This window comes from Procambarus clarkii, chromosome 7 (genome assembly GCF_040958095.1).
Source record: "Procambarus clarkii isolate CNS0578487 chromosome 7, FALCON_Pclarkii_2.0, whole genome shotgun sequence".
NCBI lineage: Eukaryota > Metazoa > Arthropoda > Malacostraca > Decapoda > Cambaridae > Procambarus > Procambarus clarkii.
In genome coordinates this window covers 12,909,467-12,930,058 of record NC_091156.1, presented here as the reverse complement: position 1 = coordinate 12,930,058, position 20,592 = coordinate 12,909,467, and the positions used below count along the sequence as shown (strand labels likewise).

At 39.2% G+C, this 20,592-nt stretch overlaps 1 pseudogene; it reads left to right on the top strand.

The window, feature by feature from the left end:
* Positions 1 to 269: 269 nt before the first annotated feature.
* On the top strand, positions 270 to 20,579 carry LOC138356731 (leukocyte receptor cluster member 8 homolog; annotated as a pseudogene).
* Positions 20,580 to 20,592: the final 13 nt, after the last annotated feature.

The following is a 20,592-nucleotide window of genomic DNA, read 5'->3' as shown; positions in this document are numbered from 1 at the left end:
GTTGGTTTTCTGTAATTAATTTTTATAAACATAGTGCTCATACAAAGTATATACTATGATAATTACTCTAAGTTCATCATGTAAACAAATAATAATGTAAACACCTGCGGTATATTTATGTATACAAATTATGCAACTTGAAAATACTATCATACCCAAGAACCTCTTCCTTGCATTAAGTAACTTCTACTATGAACTTTCACAAAATACTTATAAATATTTATATTTTTGTGTTCAATAATTTGCAAAAAAGGCATATAACAAAGGAGTATACATTTTTATTGGTGAGTGTACACTTGGGAACTGTGAGCGCTGCCTATTCCAGCGACCGTCGGCCAGCACCGTCGCCATTTTTGTTGTTCAGACGCAGGAGAAATTTCGGGGCAATATTTTTCTCCTAACTTCAAAACCCTTTCAGGTAATATGGTCTAGCGAGGCATAATGTGCCCATACGGAATGGTGTGGTTGTGTAGCGAGTGTTATTGACCTATTCGGCCGGTGGTGAGGGGGGGAGGCTTGAGTAGTAATACTTTATATAGTCTCTAAAATTAGACGGGCTCAGATTCTCTCAAGATCTGTTTCTTCGTCCTGATATATTAGTGCCAAGTAGGGTGCTGTAGACGACACGGGAGACATCTCCCGTCACGCAGGGTGCAGTCGCACCTCCACAGATCTCCAGTATCATCTATTGATACTGGTAATGGCTCAAAAGGGCCACCACTTACGGGCTATTCATGCCCGTGCCACCTTTTGGGTGGCGTAATCTTTATCACTCTTACTGTAGACGTGATTGGTCCAGTCTAGACCCCTGGAGGATCTTAAGGGGGCAAGAGTTCACTTGTGACAGGCCAGGTAGCGCACCTTTAAGGTCAAATGTTACAAAGAATCCCGAACGTCAGAATAAATAATAACGCAACGGGTACACCAGGCCTAGTAGGCAGGGTATAAATCGCTAGACCTCGCTCTCCCATAGTCATTAATAGGTAAGTACACCTAGATTTGCCACAAGGCTACTGGGGGGGGGGGCCTTCGACAAGCCGTTGGCTTCCTGTCCTTGTCGAGGCCATTAAGGTTAGTGGCACTTGGGTAAATCAGATTGTATCTGAAGTGGGCTCTATGAGTTCCTACGTTACAAGCCCGGCCTGAGGCCAGACTTTAACTAGTGATAACTTTGTGCAACAGACTGTTGCTTGCAATGGCCCAAAGTCCATATATCCACTATAACCCTGTTGGTCCAGCACTTGCTGGAAACTGAAATGTTTTGTTGGTTTCCTTTTGTTCTGGCCTGCTTGATACCTGGTTGATGGGGTTCTAGGAGTTCTTCTACTCCCTAAACCCGGCCCGAGGCCAGGCTTGACTTGTGAGAGCTTGGTCCACCAGGCTGTTGCCTGGAGCGGCTTGCAGGGCCACATACCCACCACAGCCCGGCTGATCCGGAACTGGCGGTATTTCTTATGCTAGATGGGAGGATATTGAACAGCCTTGGACCTCTTATAATGTACAAATAGTGCTCTCCGATTGTGCTTTTGGCACCTCTACACTGGCTCTTATTTTCTCCTTTCGTACGTGAGGTCTATGTCCTTGACACAATCGAGGGGCCAGAGTTCAATCTCTAGATAAAACTTTCGCGCTTTGGGCGAGAGAGCGCCAGACCACCGCAAGGTGGGGCCGAGTATATGTATAATGTGTATACTCTTTTCACTTTGGTCACCTCAATTCTTGTCCTAGGTCTTTCATTTTGATATCAATGTGTTCGCAATAAAATTCCCTACAAGAGTATATACATATAATGTCCAAAACTGCAGCGCGCCCCACCCGCAGTCGAGCCAGAAACGGGTCAAATTTTTTAATTTTTGACGCCATACTGCGTCATTTCCACAATGACGCCATACTGCGTCATTCCCACAATGACGCCATACTGCGTCATTCCCACAATGACGCCATACTGCGTCATTCCCGTCGTCTTAATAAATTTTTTATGCCATACTGAATCATCACCGAGCGAAAGTGTTAAGACAGGAACAGTTAGGTACGTTTCCTTTTACCAGTTGCCTCTGTGCACCTAGCGGTAAACAGATACATGGGAGTCAGGCAACTGTTGTGGGTTGCAACCTGGGGAAGGTCAGTAGTTGGCTTTGGGAGACCTTGATAAGCCAAAGTACAGGCTTTATGTCCTCAACAATTAGAATTATAATTCGAGTCGTATCCCAAAATATCTCCAGGGATGTCGGGAGGGTAGAGTAGAAGGGGAAAAAGAAGCAAGCCAATGACAAATGACATCCTATATCTTGTACAGAGTTTGGGTTTCTATGGAAACGAGAAACCTGTTATGTTAAGTACAGGAAACCTGGCATGGCCCCCAAGACCAAGGAGTGCCAGACCAACCGGGCTGTGGTGGGTATGTGGGCCTGCGGGGCCACTCCAAGTAACAGCCTAGTGGACCAAACTCACAAGTCAAGCCTGGCCTCAGGCCGGGCTTGGGGAGTTGAAGAACTCCCAGAACCCCATCAATCCCCAAGGCACTCTACTTGGGGAGTAGAAGAACTCCCAGAACTCCATCAAGCAGGTAAACCAGGTATCAACCAGGGTAGCGAACATAAGACACTAGTGCCCAGGGTGGCATGCAAGTAAATTTTGCTGGTACAGTATTTGCAAAGACACAGGTGACCCTTGTTAAAATTGTGCCCAGTCCCTGTGGCGCAGTGGTAACACACTCGCCTGATTCTTCGCAAGCGCTTTGGCCTGGGTTCGTATCCTGGCCGAGGAGGATTTACTTGGCACCAATCCTGAACTGTAGCCTCTGGTCACCCAGCAGTGAATGGGTACCTGGTTGTTAAACGATTTGGCATGTCGTATTCCGGGGAAAATTAGGATTAAGGACTTGCCCAAAATGCTATGCGTGCTAGTGGCTGTATAAGAACGTAAGAACTATTGTATATATAAATAAAAAATACAAAAAATATATTCCCTAATAACAGGAAAAAAAAAAAGACTTACCATGGCTGTCTTGAAGCAAAGAAATCTCCTGATGTCATCAATTCATGCTCACTCCTGCAGCTAGTAATTAACTAAATTAATTAAATAAATAACAAATATTTATAAATATAAAAAAAATAATAAATATAATATAAAAAATTTAAATACAATAATTAATTAAGTGTAGTTACAGGACGAGAGCTACGCTCGTGGTGTCCTGTGTTCCCAGTACTCTTTGTCATAGGACGTTTTGAAACTACTGATGGTTTTGACTTTTCGCTTAAGTTGTTCAACTGTCTTCCACTCTGTTTGCAAAAGTGAACTTTCTAATGTTTTTTTGGCAGCTTTATTTCCTTAGTGTGAACCTTTTGTCCTCTTGCTTTTGAAGTTGCAATTTTCAAAAATTCTTTGTAAATTTTGTTGATGCCTGTTACTATTTTGTACATAGTGATCATATCACCTCTTTTTCTTTTATCGTCTAGATTTGGTATATTTAACAACTCTAAATCTCTCCTTGTAGGTCTTGTTTTTCAGTTCCTGGAGCCATTTGGTTGCATGTCTTTGCACTTTTTCCAGTTTGTTGATGAGCTTCTTGAGATATGGGCACCCATGCTACAGCTGCATATTCTAACTTTGGTCTTACAAAGGTCAAGAATAATGCCTTTAGTATTTTCTCATCCATGTGCAAATGGATATTTTCTCATCCATCCATGTAGTTGGATTGCATGAGGATCATTATTCAGAATGTCTACGTTGGTACCAGAATATAATGCCATGTCAGTGACCATCCTGTTTCACAGTCAGAGAGTATGAAGAATATAAGTCCAAAACTGTGGCATTTAGAGGGGGGGACACTGCTTGAAGGCAAGATGTCTTTTGAAAAGCACAAGTGATTTGTCAGTCACCAGCTTCTGACCTGACGTATGTGTAGAAATCTTTGAACTTCCCAATCAGTTCACTGAGGCATTGCCTCACCTTCCACAGTCTATCATCTGTATTCTGGTTTTTGCTATTCTCAGAACAGGTGATTGGGCAACAGTCTTTGTTCCAATAGTCCTGGATGACATGATTCACTGAATGCAGACAATGTCACAAGACATTGGGGAGGGGGGGGGGTTGCGCTTATTATGAGATGGCTTGGAACAAATCCACAGGGGCCATGACGAGGATTCGAACCTGCGTCCGGGAGCATCCCAGACACTGCCTGAATCGACCGAGCTACGACAGGGTTAAAAGGGTTGAAACCGAAGTTCTACTGAACTTAATGGATCCCGTAGCCTCTCCGAGGCACAAACCAGGATTTTACACCCACCCCCCCCCTCCCCTTCACCCAAGCTATGTCAATAGGCCATTCTCCCTCTTCGGCCTTACATCATTACACATCAATATTCATTTGATGCATCACGTTAGTGTGAGATGGTTAGGATTTTCTATTTTTAAGATTTATATTGTTTGTATTTGAGTGAAATTGAGCGTGAACAGTACACAGAATATGGTATGGGGGACAAGTTAGGTGAAAGCAGTAAACATAATTGTGTGTACTGTACAGATAATTTATAAGAAGCACTGTATACCAGGACTTGCCAGTACGTAGCGGTGAGGTATTCCAATGGGTAACTGCTGAAGTGTGGTGGTGGTAATTGTTGTAAATGCAGTACCAGTAATGGTGAATTATATTTTTGTGAAAGTTTTAACCTCCTTCCACAGGGTAATAGAAATATTAGAAATATAGAGTAAGTATGGGATATAATATGTTTATATTGTGAGGGATGCCTGGATAAGAGGCTGGGGGATTACCACCTTCCGTTGGATGAAAATAAGAAAATATGTAGTTCATTTATTTTTAACAGTGTGCACAAGATTGGCTTCAATATGAACAACAGTCCACATGGGATGGCCCCATGGCATGGAGGCAGTGGACATGCACAAGGGGGAGGGTGGTATGCTGGTCCACCTGGACACTATGGAGGTTACGGAGGCTCGTATAATGGTCCACCAGGACCCCCTCCACCTGGCTGGAATGGTTACGGACCTGGTGGAGGTGGCAATGGTGGCGGCAATTATGGAGGATATGGTGCATATGTAAGTACTGTACTTTCCTGTAGTTGTATTTGGCATATTTTGTATAAATTGTAATTGTCCTGTTCAGTAGTTGTGCTGTAATGTCCCTGTTCAATAGTAGTTCTGTACAATATTTTCAAGTGTTAGAATTAGATAAATATAGAAGCTATGATTTTTGTTTGATCTGTAGTTGTCTTATAATTTATATGAATTTTTAATTAATTATTTTATTGACCAGAGAAATGGATTAGCAGTGAAATGCAGTACAGTATTTATTCACTTGTAGAGTGGGACATACTATATATTCTAATATTTGAGAATATATATATCGATTGATAATATGCATTAAATTCTGTGCAATAATGAGAGTACAGTACTGTAAATAGTTTCACGTCATACGTATACTGTACAGTAAATGTACTCCAGGGGCCAGATTCACAAAACAGTTATGCAAGTAATTGCAAAAGTATGTACGTACTTACGAACGTGTACGTACATCTCTCCTCAATCTTTGACGGCTTTGGTTACATTTATTAAACAGTTTACAAGCATGAAAACTTCACAATCAACTGTTATTGTCATAAACAGCCTCCTGGTGCTTCGGAGGTCATTAACTGTTTAATAATTGTAAACTAGGCTGCCAAAGATTGAGAAAAGGTGTACAGGTTCGTAAGTGCTTGCATAACTGCTTCATGACTCTGGCCCCAGGACACAATGGCAAACTCATCATCTGAGCATAATTTTTGCATGTGCCAGATGAGCATTATACTGTACTGTAGTCAGGAGAATCCCTTTAAATTTGTTTCCTATATTTTTCATATAATTTTCTATCACAAAATAAAAACAAAAAAGTTTTTGCACATGGGTTAGCTGCTGAAAAAAATATTTGCTTATAGTACTGTAGGGAGAATTTTGGATCTTATTATATTAACAGGATGTAACTCATTGCTAGAAGCTACAGTTTTGCTAGATTAGTATAATTTTGTGCTAATGTACAATGTTTAGAAAAAATTTCCATTTAATACATTTAAGATATCTTATAATATGCACGAGGCCTGTGAGTATCTTGACTCATACTTATAATTTTAGCAAATTCATTGTGTGGAAATTTTTGCAGGAAAATCTTATAAGATTGCTCAACTAATAGTTAAAGGTAAAACCTTTACCCTCCATTGTGCCTCTGATTATAAAGGAAAACTAGGAATATAGAAGCTAAGACTGGAGGATGGGTACGGTTATGTGCACATGATGTTATTTTGTATGTATAGTTGAACCTAATAATTTTTTCCCCAACAGCAAGCCTCTTGGGGATATGGTGTACCACCTGGACTATCTGGCCCACCTCCACAACAACCACAATCTGACAATGGTAACAATAATAAGAACAACAATAGTTCTGGAAATAGCAATAACCCTCCTCTTCCACCTGGTCCTCCACCAGCTGGCCAGAATCCAGAAAGTGATGGACAGGATAAGATGAATAATTTAAACACAACCAGCAACAATTCTCCAGGAAAACATCAAGATAGCAGTAATCAACAAAATGCTAATGTTCCACCACCCCAACATTATGCTAGTCAGGAATACAGTCAGGGTTATAATCACAACTATAACCAGCCGTATTGTCCAAGTTACGATAATTATAGCGGCTACACTGGTGGATGGTATGGCCCCTCTGGGCCTCCAAGAGGGCCGCCATCAAACTACAATCAGCCACCTGTGGGTCGAGCAAACTCGCCAGTTGCCTCTGGTGGTCCTGTAAAATTTAATCTTCCAAGTAAAAAAGGCCTTGGGTATAATGTCTTGCAGCAACAACAACAGGCACAGCAAACACAACAGCAAGCACAGCAGGCACAACAACAAGTACAGCAGCAGCAGCAGATACAACAACAGCAGCAGCAGCAACAACAAATACAACAACAACAGCAGCAGCAGCAGCAGCAGCAGCAGCAACAACAACAACAACAGCAGCAGCAGCAGCAGCAACAACATCATGAACATCAGCAACAGCAGCATTATCAGCAACATAATACTAGTCATAAGAGTAAGAAGAATAAAAAGAATAAAAACTAATATAGTCATGTCCAACAACCCATGGAACAAGATGCAGTTTATGAATAACCAGCAACAGCAGCAGCAGCAGCAACAGCAACATCCTTCCATTAGTTCATTAACTGGAAAAGAAAATGCAGATGGGCAGCCTCCATCCAATAACGCCTCAGTTAATGAAAGCCAAAATGCAATAAACAATACACAAGAAACAAAAGCAGTCAAAGATATAAAAGGAATGACTGGATTAGTTGCAAGTGGGGATTGGCCTGAAAGTCTGAAGTAAGTGAATTTTAGTATAGTCATTAGATAATATTTATCGTTTAGTCATATACTATTTTCACCTGCTTTGTGTCCAATATTTTACATCCTAAATCATTGGTCATTAAGTAAAAATAAACAAAGATTTTTTTGAAGTTATGATCATTACTGTATAGATAACATGCTACCTTCACAGGGCTTACGTTGGGCGGTGTTTTGCTCGCTGTGTCACAGAATTGGACAAAGACCAAGTTGAAATATGTCTTAAGGGGAAGCTTACACAAGCAGCAAATAATGGAACACTGTGGACTAAAGTAAGTTTTCATTGATCATTGTTTTAAAAACTATTTATACACAATTTAAATTTGTTTTGTTTTGGTAATTGGCTATTCTTATTCTCATATTAGGTAGAGTATTTACCTTGAAAGGACTCCATTTCAGTTTGTTTACCGTAGACCTATAGTTGTGACACGGTGTTACCTGTGACTGTCTATTGCATCCATCATTAACCACTTAGGATATAAATTAAAAAGGCTTGTCTTCTGCACTACTGAAGAATTAAATGTGTTTAAATTAATATAATTGTAGAAAAGCAACTTTTATATTGGGAAAATATACTTGAAAGAAAAATTTAATTTTGCCTAAAAATGTTTATATAAGCAGGGGTTTCCCATCTGTTCAATGGGAAGTGTCTGAAAATGCAAAAACATGATGCAATAGCTATACTGAATTTATATGAAATATACTTCAAGTTTAAGCTTTACTACTCGCATATTAAAACAATTTTATGATTATCATAAGAATACTATTACTGTAATTACTTTCAACACTCAAAATCTGAATGGCTTCCATTCAGTACTTTTTATGTATAGCGATCTTGCGCCACTGTTCACTCCTCAACGTCTGTGTGGACACTGCTGGGGTAGAAATAATTTTGCTGACTGGCCTGTAATGATGCCATATATTCAATGATTTTATAGGGGGGAATTCACCCGTGTCCTACTTCAAATGGCGCTCGGAAAATCACAGAAGTATTTCAACCCCAACTCCCGGTTGTGCAGGTACGTTGCTCAACCTTTGAGAGATAATAAATTTAGTTTTTGGTAGGTAAATTTTGAACGGGTTGATAAATTTAGATTTTGGTAGGTAAATATTGAATGGGGGTTGATAAATTTATTTTTGGTAGGTAAATATTGAATGGGGGTTGATAAATTTATTTTTGGTAGGTAAATATTGAATGGGTTGATACTTTATCTTAGCATTTTATACGAGTGTGTCATGTCTACTCATAGGTAGTGTCAACACTGGGCTACATGGAAAATACATGTGACACTCGGACAGTCACGTAATAAGCCTATGGATGGGATCAAGTGTCCCATTCAGACCATAAAGTATGCCATGACTTGAAAGATTGAGAAACATGCTCATGATAGTACAGTATAATGGATGGTTGGATAATGATGAGAGTGGTAAGGAAGTAGGGTTTAATGAATTTCCGGGTTGCAGGAAAGGAGGAAAGCTGAGAAATATGCTCAAAGTTATTTATTTTTGTATGTGAACAACATACACAAAGTAGAATGAACAGGTTTGGGTGGATATAGTTAGGAGAGAATAGAGGATTTACATTTTACTTTTAATATGTATTTACATATTGGGTATTCCTGATAGGAGTATAATCTAGGCTTGTTTATTTAGTACTCCTATAGGTTTCCATTGAAATACAAGTACTCAAATTTGAGCAAAAAACAGATATTGATAATATTGAAACTGATCATTGTAACTGGAGAGCAATTTAGTAGATGTAGAGCTGTGTGTCCATGTGTTAGATAGGAATAGAGTGGCTGTACAGTATTATGAGAAATTATTTCAACCCTCGGTGTTCACAGACCTTTTGTGGTGTGGGTGGGTGTGTGTTACCTGCTGCTGTGTCATCCCATCAGTACCCTATGCCTTCAGTTTTCCTCAAACAGCATAGTAGTAGTAGGCATCCATTAGTCTCGGGAGACTATGGAGTGGCGCTCTGGTTGTTGGTCTGGAGTGGCATCTCCAGGGCGCAAAGTCAGGGTAGGTTGGTACGGGGAAGGAAGCTGTCACCTGTGCAGCAGGTCCCTCCTCTCCACGACGCCGAAAGTCTCCAATGGAAAGGCAAATGCCAATACGATTCGTTCCAGTGCCATCACAGGAACTGTCAGAATGAGGTTGAAGGCAACAACGAAATGCCCTAGGGGCTCCAGCTCCGGAGTTTACCTCAAAATTGGTAAAAGAAGGCACAGGGGCTCCAAACCTGGAGACTGCCGTGGTCGTGGCCGGAGAAGAACCACCACAGCAAGGGCAAGAATGACCCCAGCCTCCTGAAGCAGGGCTTGGGCTGCACGAGACCCAGGCGGTGGACATCCGAGCCCCGCATCTACACGGTTCCAAACAGAGATCATCACAGCCCCCCCTTTCATCCGAGGCCGGCTTCCTTCATGACACTGGGCAAGAAGAGCCAGAACCAAGGCTAACCGGCTATCGTGGAGCCAGAAGGATCACTCTTCCTGAGGACAACTCCAGACTGGACTGGACTAGACCCAGAGCAACAACAGAAGAGGAAAAATGGTAAATGCACTACCACCTTGACCAGTCTAGTTACAAGGCATCCACCGTGAGTGCCTTGTGATCAGTGAATGGAGCCACATAAGAAGGAAGTTGCCAGTTCCATGCCAACATGAGGTCCACTGCAGGTCGACGAAACATCTCGTAGAACCAGCAGAATGTTGCATCGTTGATGCTCCATTCTTCTTGAAACACTCCAGCAATCACAAGTCTATTGTATTTCTATTCAGACCAATATATGTCATTGTAATTTCTGTCACTGAACTTATCAGTTTGTATCCATTATTTCAGTCCACGTGAACCACTCATAGAACTAAACCCCGAGAATCCAGAAGACAAGCTACATAAAGAGTCCAGCTCCAAAAGATAAGATCGAAGTGGCATCTCTTTTCCCTGAAGTACAAAGTAAGAACCACTGGGGAGCAGTTGGAATGGAGATGCAGAACAGTGCCCAAAGAAAGCCAAATCCTTCGCAGAGCTTGCCACACAGCCCAAAATCATGCACCATACTGTGTACCTGACAGAATGGTCCTGATCACCGACCTTGGAAGGCCTGGTGTGCACTGGTCATAAAGCCCCAATCAGAGCTTGAGGCATCCATGAACACACCAGATGATGGGAGGATGTTACCATGGAACTGAACCCTGAAGAACCAAAAGAGGAAGATGACAAAGAAAGAGCTACCAAAAGGGCAGGCAGGGCCCTGGAAGTAGTAAAATGTGCAGCACAGGAGGATGGACCCAATGACCAAGGATGAACCACAAGTCTGCCAAATCCTACTTGGAAACTGGAAACACCCAGGAGACCCTCCAAAGTGAACACATCGAGTGACAAGGAAGAATGGTGCCACAGAACTGAACCCTGAAAAAAAACCAAAAAGGAACTAGGTGAAGAACTAGATGCCAAAAGGGTGGCAATGCCTGGTAGTAGCAAAACTGGTAGAAGGAACTAGAGGATGGGGCCCAAAGACCGAGGAAGGACTGAAAGTCTGTCACCTCTCGGGAACCGGAAACACCAGAGACAAAACTGGAAACAAACATGTACAGGGCAACTACATACCAAGGACCATGCACATGAACACGACCTGACAGTCCCAAATGCAGAAGGAAAAGGAAGACCATCCTCACTGCAAATCGAGGGGGGGGGGGACTTGAAAGCCATACAAAATGTGGGATCAGGAGTAAAATTGACCAAAAGCCAATCCCCTGCCTCCCCCTTAGCACCGACCAAAAAGGGGAACCTGGAAAAAAACGGCCAGTGTAAAGAATCACAAGGGACTGAAAATCTGACTTTGTTGAAGGCCTCCAACAGGAAGAGAGGCCCTAACCCTACTGGACTGTCTCTTGAGAAAAATGTGGACAGAACCCTGATAGAAGAAATGGAACAAATAGAGCGACATCTACTGCTAAGGGGACCTAAGCACAGTGCCCATGGGACAGAGGAATGGCAAAAAAAAAAAGCACAAAAGGGATTATGGACTAGGCCGAAACTATGTTAAATTTTGTATGCTCTTCGTTAGCTGCTGCTTTCATGTCAATATTCCTGTGTCATTGTGGTTGATTCTGTGTTCTCATGGCTCTGGAGTCATTTAATCCTGTGGTGATCAAAAGTATTGTCTATTTCATATCTCTAGCAAATATTAGACATTCAAATTTGCTGGGTTCCCAGCCATTTTGGAGTTACCTTGAATGAACTTTGGGACACTGCCATTAAGGTTATCCATACTTGCAATATTTCCTGGAAGAGCATGTCTTGTTCAGATTTCTACCCAGTCATTCATTCTGCAGTCTGCGACCTTTTGGTCCGCAGACTGCAGAATTGGGTCATTGGGCTTGCATTACAGGTTATATACTACATGCTCTTTAAAGTGACCTTTTCCCTTCGCCTTCCTTCAACCACCGTAATAAATGGTGGGAAACAGCTTTGGCTAGGTTGCGTATTGGTCACACCCAAGTGTGACCAATTTATGTTATGAGTTAAGTGTTAACTCATAACACTTAGTGGAACAACATCCTGCTTCTTTTTGTCCAAACCGCATTGTCCCACTTGCAGTCATGCACCTCCTTGTGGAATGTTTCGATGAAAAGGAAGATCATTCGTTTTGCTTTCCTAGTATTCCTCAGTAAAATCCCTGGTAAATCTGATATCTTTGATGTTGCTTTGTATATATTCTGGCAACCAGTGATATTTAGCATGTTTTGCATATCGTGTGACACAGTGAATGATATATACTGTAGTCTCTGCAGCTTAATGCGTTCTTTGGATAATTATTTTTGTCTGGGCCTATTACTAGAGGGGTAAATCCCCCCTTCCTCAGTTTACCACATAAAACTACAGTATAGCATCTAGAAGTGTTTGCTTAATTGTCCCAAACTTCCCATCATTGTATAACTTATTAGAACAAATTATTCTCTGAATTTTGTCAGCAATGCAGTTCTGAAAGATCGCCAAAATAATACAGATGCTAACTAACTCTCCTGGAAAATTATTTAAGCTAGGAAAATTTGTATACATATCAGTAGCTAAAGTAAATGCACTGTATATTATTATTTTATTTTTTTTTTTTTCAGAATTGGGACGAAGAATCTCTTCCCAGCATACACAGTGCATCCGCAGTTAACTTGGTGTCACACGTGAAGACCTGGAGTGCTACCAGTGATGCGGGATCAGACACAAGTTCCACTAGTCCTATGAAACAGCAAAACAAGAAGTCACCTTTCAAGAAGCAAATGGTGTCTCCTGGGTACTCTGCCCGAGGATTGAGGTACTGTACTTTGAAATATCTATTTATCAGTAGATGATGATTTGTGAAGTTATCTGAAATAAGATGTTTTATAGTTAGCTGGCATACAGTTATCCAGCACAGTGTTATACTTATAATCTTTTAAAATAGATAGTGTATTTTTGGATTAACACTTGCTTACCATCATAAGACAGTAACATCTTGATGCATAAATATACAAGTTTGATATGCTAGGTTTATACAAGGCAAAGCTGAAAGGAAGCAAAAATAAATATTTAAATGGGATAATGATTATAAAGTCGGAATGTATAGGTGGTTTTTCTGAATGTATTCAGATTGTTTTTAATGAAATAAGTGTGATAAGTGGGAAATAAGTGTCATGATTTAGTTCGTGGATGTGCATGAATTTCAAATTTGAAGGTGTGCCTAGGTAGCTATTTTTTTGGGTTGGGAGTGAAATTTGTATTTTTTTCCAAGAATCTGAAGAGTGATTGTGATGGGTGATTTCAGTAATAAAGTACAAATAAGCCTTGAATATAATATATATATACATGGCATTCCTGAAGTAAATGGTAGCAACTTGGCTGAAAGACTCGTGTGGCAAAAGGTTATGTATTACTAATACTGATATGCTCTGTCTTTAGTGACTTCATGAAAAATATTAATATTTTGTACGTAAAAAAATTTTCCTCGGGCCCCTTGTAATATTTTTTATTCGTAAAATAATATTATATAATTACAGGATATATGATATTGGATGAATGATGAAAATTTTACAAAAATGCTGATTTGACTACATTTATTGAAAGAAAAGGTCAAAAATGTGTATTATCTTTTGACATAAATATGTCAATATATCATAAAACATTTCATGTCTATGATATTTTGACATATATGTCAATATATGATAATTATATGAAGAATTAAATGGTGTGGGGTTGATGAATGACAAGGGAACGAAGGAGAGAAGTATTTGTATTAATACTTTAGTAATGTCGCTTTTATCGTATTACACTCTAGCATAGGAGACAAATGATTGTTTATTGAGCCTCATGTGATCAGATCATTTCTACTTTTTTTTTAAACAGAACACATCGATCAAAGTCTCATTCAAGATCTCACTCCCGATCGAAATCTCGTTCCCGATCAAAATCCTATTCACGGTCAAGATCACGATCCCCTATGTACAGAAAAGGAAAACGTGATGGTAAACGCCGCCACACCTCCTCAGATTCTGAAGATGAAAACAAGACTTTTATACGGCTGAATTCAAAGAAAGGACGAAGCCCAGTGAGTAGTCGAGGAGGAAAAGGCAAGAAGATTAAGGCAAAGAACAAGTGAGTAATGTACATTTATAAGTCACTTAATTATGGAAGTGTATTATTATAAAGTTGTGCGAGATGTTAACTGGTAATGGTACAAGTGAAAGGTGAATTTTCAGGTTTATATGAATTACAGAGGCTGAGTACTATTAATACTAATGAGGTGTAATGTGGATACAAAAATTTTTGTTGGGAAGGATTGGATCTTTAGAGAAGTTTAATGTTTATTGTGTTTCATAGTGCAACTGGTCAACAACACAAACGTCCCACATAATAAAAGTATTTGAGAGCGATCAGGAGTCGGCACTAGTTTCGTGGAAACCAGTGACTTCCACATCCCAGGCCAACATGGATTTAGAGCGGAGAGATCAGGTTTCTCGCAGCTACTTGACCACTTTTAACAAAATCAATGAGGTATTAGAAGAAAAAAAAATGCAGATGTGGTATACATGGACTTCACAAGGGCGTTTGATAAATGTGACCATGTATTGGTAGCACACAAAATGAAGTAAATGGGAATACAGTAACACAACCCATTCTCCTGTTTAGAACAGTAGTTTTTGTAACTATGTACACCATAGTACAAAGATTGCCATTCTAAGCAATTAGATAGTCGAATTTTGTACTATTCACTTTACAGTCGGAAAACATTGAGCTAAAATAACTTTCTGAACCAAACCTCGTTCCTAGTTACCTATGAGAGTACGATTGCTGAACCAAACCTCATTCTTAGTTACCCATGAGAGTACTATTGCTGACTGAACCAAACCTCATTCTTAGTTATCCATGAGAGTACTATTACTAAAGATAACCTTATTCTTAGTTATGCAGGAAAGTACTATGTCTGAACCAAGCCACATTCTTAGTTGCTTAGTGCTGGGGACACTTTCTTAGAAACAAAGAGTGGTAGCTTAATTAGTATTTTCAGGGTCATTATGGTACAGTGTTGTCCATTTGGTTAGGGTTTCAACATAAATAATTTACCCGAGTGTGTTTGTGCTTGTTCCTTTTTTTCTTTGGTATGCTTCGTAGTGAAAATGGTATATTTAATGAATGAGTGCATTGTATCTAATATCTGTGCATTTCTTTCCCACTTCGGCTCCCCTTGTTACTTAAGGCTGATGCGTCCCCATTCCGTAAAAGTATAAAAGGGGGGGGGGTAATGACAATGATGGTATTGAAATGTGAAACTCATTAATTAAACAATTAAATACTATCTCAAATTTCTTAGCAACAATTGAAACAATGAAGGTGAAGGAAAGACCCAATACATTAGTATGTGTATTAAACACCAAATTTTTGGATGTAACTTACAATGTTCTGAACATTGTATACAGTACCTTGAGAAAGGATGTAGGTTACATGTGAAAATTTGGATTTTAATACACTTACACATTTATTGGGTCTTCATCTTCATTCAAGCACTACAGTATTGTAGTAAGTTTCTCCAATTGAAGCCATACTAATAAAAGTTCAAATATAATTAGTTGAAATCTTTGTCTTTGCGTCATGTAATCACTGTTCTTTTAACAGGTTAGCGGATTCCCATTTCTACTCAAGACATGGTCGTATGAGTCTTGATCCCGAGTTCAGTACCTCTGAGAGGCTGCAGAAGAGAGCTGCTCGTTTTAATGCTAATGAAGTTGGAAGTCCAAACATAGGGGGTCCAAGAGTAGGGGGTCCAAGAATAGGTGGTCCAAGAGCAGGTGGTCCAAGAGCAGGTGGTCTGGGCCTAGGGGCTCCAAATCCAGGATCTCAACGGAAAAAGAAGCAAATCAATATTACTAAAACTATTAGTAACACCTTTACAGTGGATGGAGATGATATTGACTGGACATCAATGCACATTGTAGGAACCTCAACTGCTCTTGAAAAGCCTTACCTTCGATTAACAACAGTAAGTAAATTTGTTTGGACAGCTCCTTGACGAGCTAATTTTTAACTTGATATGATGTTATAATTTGTGAGTGACTTAAATTATGTAGCAATTTTTTAAATGAAGCATTGTGATTTTTTACATTTACATTTAATTTTTTAGGCACCTGATCCTTCTACAGTCAGAACAGTGGATACCCTGAAGCGCTCTTTGGAGCACATCAAACGTCAGTGGGTGCGCAACCAAGATTACAGATATGCCTGTGACCAGCTCAAATCGTTACGACAAGACTTGACCATCCAAGGTGTCAGAGATGACTTTACAGTTCAGGTGAATATTAATATAGAAACTAGTTGAAACCTCTTGGAGCTTTCCAAGAATTTTTTTTATTTGATGTGAAAGTATTTACTAACATGTGGTGGAATAAGTCCAAACCATTAAGGGGCCGGGAGTTAAACAAATACTGTATTCAAATTTAATGAAAATTACTTGAAAATGTTATGCAAAACTCCAATTTTTTGGCAACAGCGTCGTGAAAATTTCATCCCAATATGTTAAGAAATGGATTTGATATGAATGAAAAAAAGAAAGTGTTGATAAGAACAGCTCCTATTAATTGGAACTGAGGGATAATGCAGTGATAAAGAAATGCAAGCACCTGTCCAATGCACAAAGAAGAAGAAAGCAGTAAGGAGGGTTCACAAAGTGGATGCAGCTGGTGCCTTTCTAACATTACTGAGTAATACATAATAACACAAATAATAATGAATAAGTGTTATTATGCTGTATTTTGTTATATATCATATAAATACATTGCCCAATGCCAATGTCTTTGTGCATTGGGCAATGTCATTGTCCAATGACATTGTTCCAGCAATGTCCAAAAATATATATTTTTTTTTATGGGGGGGGGGGCCAAATTGTAGTTTTTGTTTTTGGCTTCTACATCTTGGAGAATGCATATCCGTCACTAAGGATGTGAAGTTGAAACGAAATTGGTCAACGTGTAAATCGGCCACAGGTGGTAGAACTTGCGACTTAATTTGTTTTGGCCAATTTTTTCACAGATTTCAAACACTATTTTCTAAGTGTGTTTGTGATTTTTTTTGTGACTTTTACAAAAGGGCTGCAGGCGCAGTCTTTCTATGAAGTCCTGAGAGTGACGAAGGTGGGCAGGGGAAAAGTGCCAAGGTAAGGTGTCAGGGTTTTAGCGAGCCAGGAGGCAAAAGGATAGCTGACAGAGCCCCGTTTTTTGTGACATTTTTGTCTACCTTTGGTTGAAAACCATTTCAATCCTGATTGTTGTTGATATATGTACTGTAGTAGTTACTTGACCACAATTTATGCTAACAGTGCAATAGAGTAGGAGTTTAAATTTTGAATGATTACCATAGATTGTTTATAACTGATAGCTTTTTATTACTGTGGAACTATATATTTTTCATACCGTTCACTACCACTGAATAAACTACTATAATTAGAATTTAATTTACTGCTTAGATTCTTTACCCATTTCTGAAGGAATCTTCCCTCATTATTGCAGGTATATGAAACACATTCTCGAATTGCCTTGGAAAAAGGAGATCACGAAGAGTTCAATCAGTGCCAGAGTCAGCTAAAGCAGCTGTATGGTGAAGTGGGCGGAGAAAACACACTTGAATTTATAGCTTACAGACTCCTTTACTACATCTTCACCAAGAACACCCTAGGTAAGTTGACTACTCTGACAGCAGTCTTGAAGATACAGATAAGCCATACACACACATATCACAATAACGTGATACTATACAGTACAGTATATCAAATGAACTAATCCATAAGGACTGCATTACCACCCTTGTGGGTTTGTTCAGATAAGCCATGTCATGGCTTTGTATGACGTGGCTTAAAAACCTTCATAATTTGAGCGTAACCCTTCCTTCTCTCTTCTTTAATCTTGTGGTTTTTACAAACTGTCTATTCTTTAGTGAGTACATTTCATTTTAAAATTATATTTTTATTTTATGTATCTCCTTTTCAGACATAACATCTCTAATGGCTGGTCTTACAGTGGAGCAGAAGCAGGATGAGTGCATTGGTTTTTCCCTTAAGTTACGTGCAGCATGGTCACTGGGAAACTATCATCGTTTCTTTCAGCTTTACCGAAATGCTCCAAAGATGGCCGGATATCTTGTCGACTGGTTTGCGGAGAGGGAGAGAAAGCAGGCATTAAGGGCGATGCTTAAAGGGTTTGTATATGTTTGTATATTAAAATAATATTAAGATTCTTTTTATTAACATAGTTCAATATGGCTTTATTAACAAGCACACAATTTCTCTTTTTCTCTTGTTGAAAGATATGAGGTAATGCTAATGATTTTCTTTTGTATGGTATGCTAAGTAATTGTACCAATAAGTATACGTTTTTGGTCGAGAGAATCGTAGAGCAAAATAAGCTTTTAGCATTAGTTTATTATTAGCAGAACAGTGAAAGATTAGATTATGATCTATCTACTCTCTCTCTCTTTTTTATGGCTCTCTTGTTATATTCTTTCAGCAGTTGTCCTTTTCTTATCCTACTTTTCAATTTCCTCCTTCATATTCTAGCTAAAGCAACTTTTGTGTCCTCGTGTCCAAAATAAGTAGCAACTGGCAGGCTTATATGGTAGACAGAATAGTATCATGGAGTCCTTTTGTAAATGTTTCGCTTGATGCTGTTGGATCTTCATCACGTGTGAAGCTTGCTGCTCATGGGAATATTTGTGAAGGGTTCTGCATGCTCTACCCTGCTTGAAATGCAGGAAATAGTAATATGACAGAATTGCTTAGAAAATTGGTATATTGTGATAGCATTTTTATTATTTTAAATCTTGTCCAGTGTACCAGTCATCCCTTTTCTTTATACTTATGTATTATTATTTAATTTCAAAACCAAGAAATTAGGTGTTATAGTTGACTACCTAATACTGTTTATAGATCACTAAAGCACCATATTAAATTTATTTATTGAATACAGTACTTTAAAGGATGTTCAATGTTGATACATATATATTTTTATACCTTAATACATAAATTTTAAAAACTAATTTGTCACCAATTGAATAGGTAGGTGTGAATATATGCAAATATATTCTGGGATTACTAAAGTTTGTATTTTCAGAACACTTTACCATTAATTTTGGTTATCGTGAGTATTTTAACAGTTATCATTTCAGAAACTTGAGTGAAGAATTCAAATTCCTCTGCTAAATGTCTGCATAAACTACAAGAGAATGATGATGCAGCTTCTTAATCCCCTCCTCTTGTTTCCTTGTAGCTATCGGCCGGGTAGTCTAGATGTCAGTTTTATTAAGTCGGAGTTGGCTCTCGGAACTCAAGAGGAATGGCAGAAATTTGAAAGCAGCATAAGTTTAGTGTATACCGATGTGTCAAAATCGAAAATAGACTGCAAACAATCTACCGCTGATGTTATTGCAACATAGCACGTTATGCTTGAAAGAGGACAATGGCAATGATATATTTCATTGGAAACCTAGTGGAAGTGCTTAAAGACTGGTGTCAAACTGAAGATTTGTCTTTAAAAAGTTGAGCATTGAGGGGTAGGTGGCTGGTGTGTGTATGTGATGGCTGTTTATTGTATTTTAATGACAAGATGGAGTTCTAGACTTGCTCATAAATATTTGTAAGTATTTCCATGAACCTAAATTGGAGTGCATGCGTACACAGTGGATGCAGTTTTTATGCATCAAACTCACTTCTCTTATGAAAAAGGAGAGATGAATGTGGATTTCTCGCTACTAAACATTCCCTGGTGTATGGAAAACTGAAAAGTACAAAGTAGAATTGAACTAAATTGAAGAACAGTGACCTAATGTTGTAGGGAATGCACAAACTTTAATAAAGGGACAGAAAAACTTGGAGACAGACAAAAAACTAATGGAGGTGAAACTCCTTAGAAGAAGACGAAATTGAATTATCCTGTTGCTTGGACTGTATTGGAGAACACCCCATGCATTCTGTTAACAGAACTTTGTCTTCACTTTTGATATAACCTTTTTCCCCATTAGCCCCAGGCATTCTTCCTTCCCATATCAACATGAAATTACAGTTTTATTTTGTTTTATCCTTTTCTATAACATTTAGTTTATGTATGAGTGAAGATTGTCATGCAGTCCTTGACATTCATTGTACATAAACAGGCATGTCATCCTTATCATCATCATCATCATCATCATTATCATCGATTTGAAGTCTGCAACAATAACACACAGGAAAACCTACGATCTGAATGATTATTGGGGAAGCTCAGTCATCGGAGCCTTCACCTAGTGTCAGGCATGTAAGCTGTGATACATAACCACAGGACCGTAGGGAGAGTGCAGGGCATTAGACGGTGCAGGATCTTCACGACTACTCAGGATCTTCAGGATAATAACGGATCTTCACGACTACTCAGGATCGTCATGGCACCGAGGAATGTTTAAAGGGCTAATCATACAGTTCTCTTGAAATGTACCTTATCCTATACCATTTTCAGGTACGTAAAGAATGAAGCATGGAGAGGGGATATTGCAGTTTAAGAACAAGATAATATGCATTTATATTGTCATACACTGTAAGAAGAATTCATTTACTCCAGCATAATATGAGTGAAAGTTTGCTTTTCTAAATTGGCAAATGTTCCTCGTCAAATCACCTTTTCACATTTGCAGTTTTACATATGTGGTGGA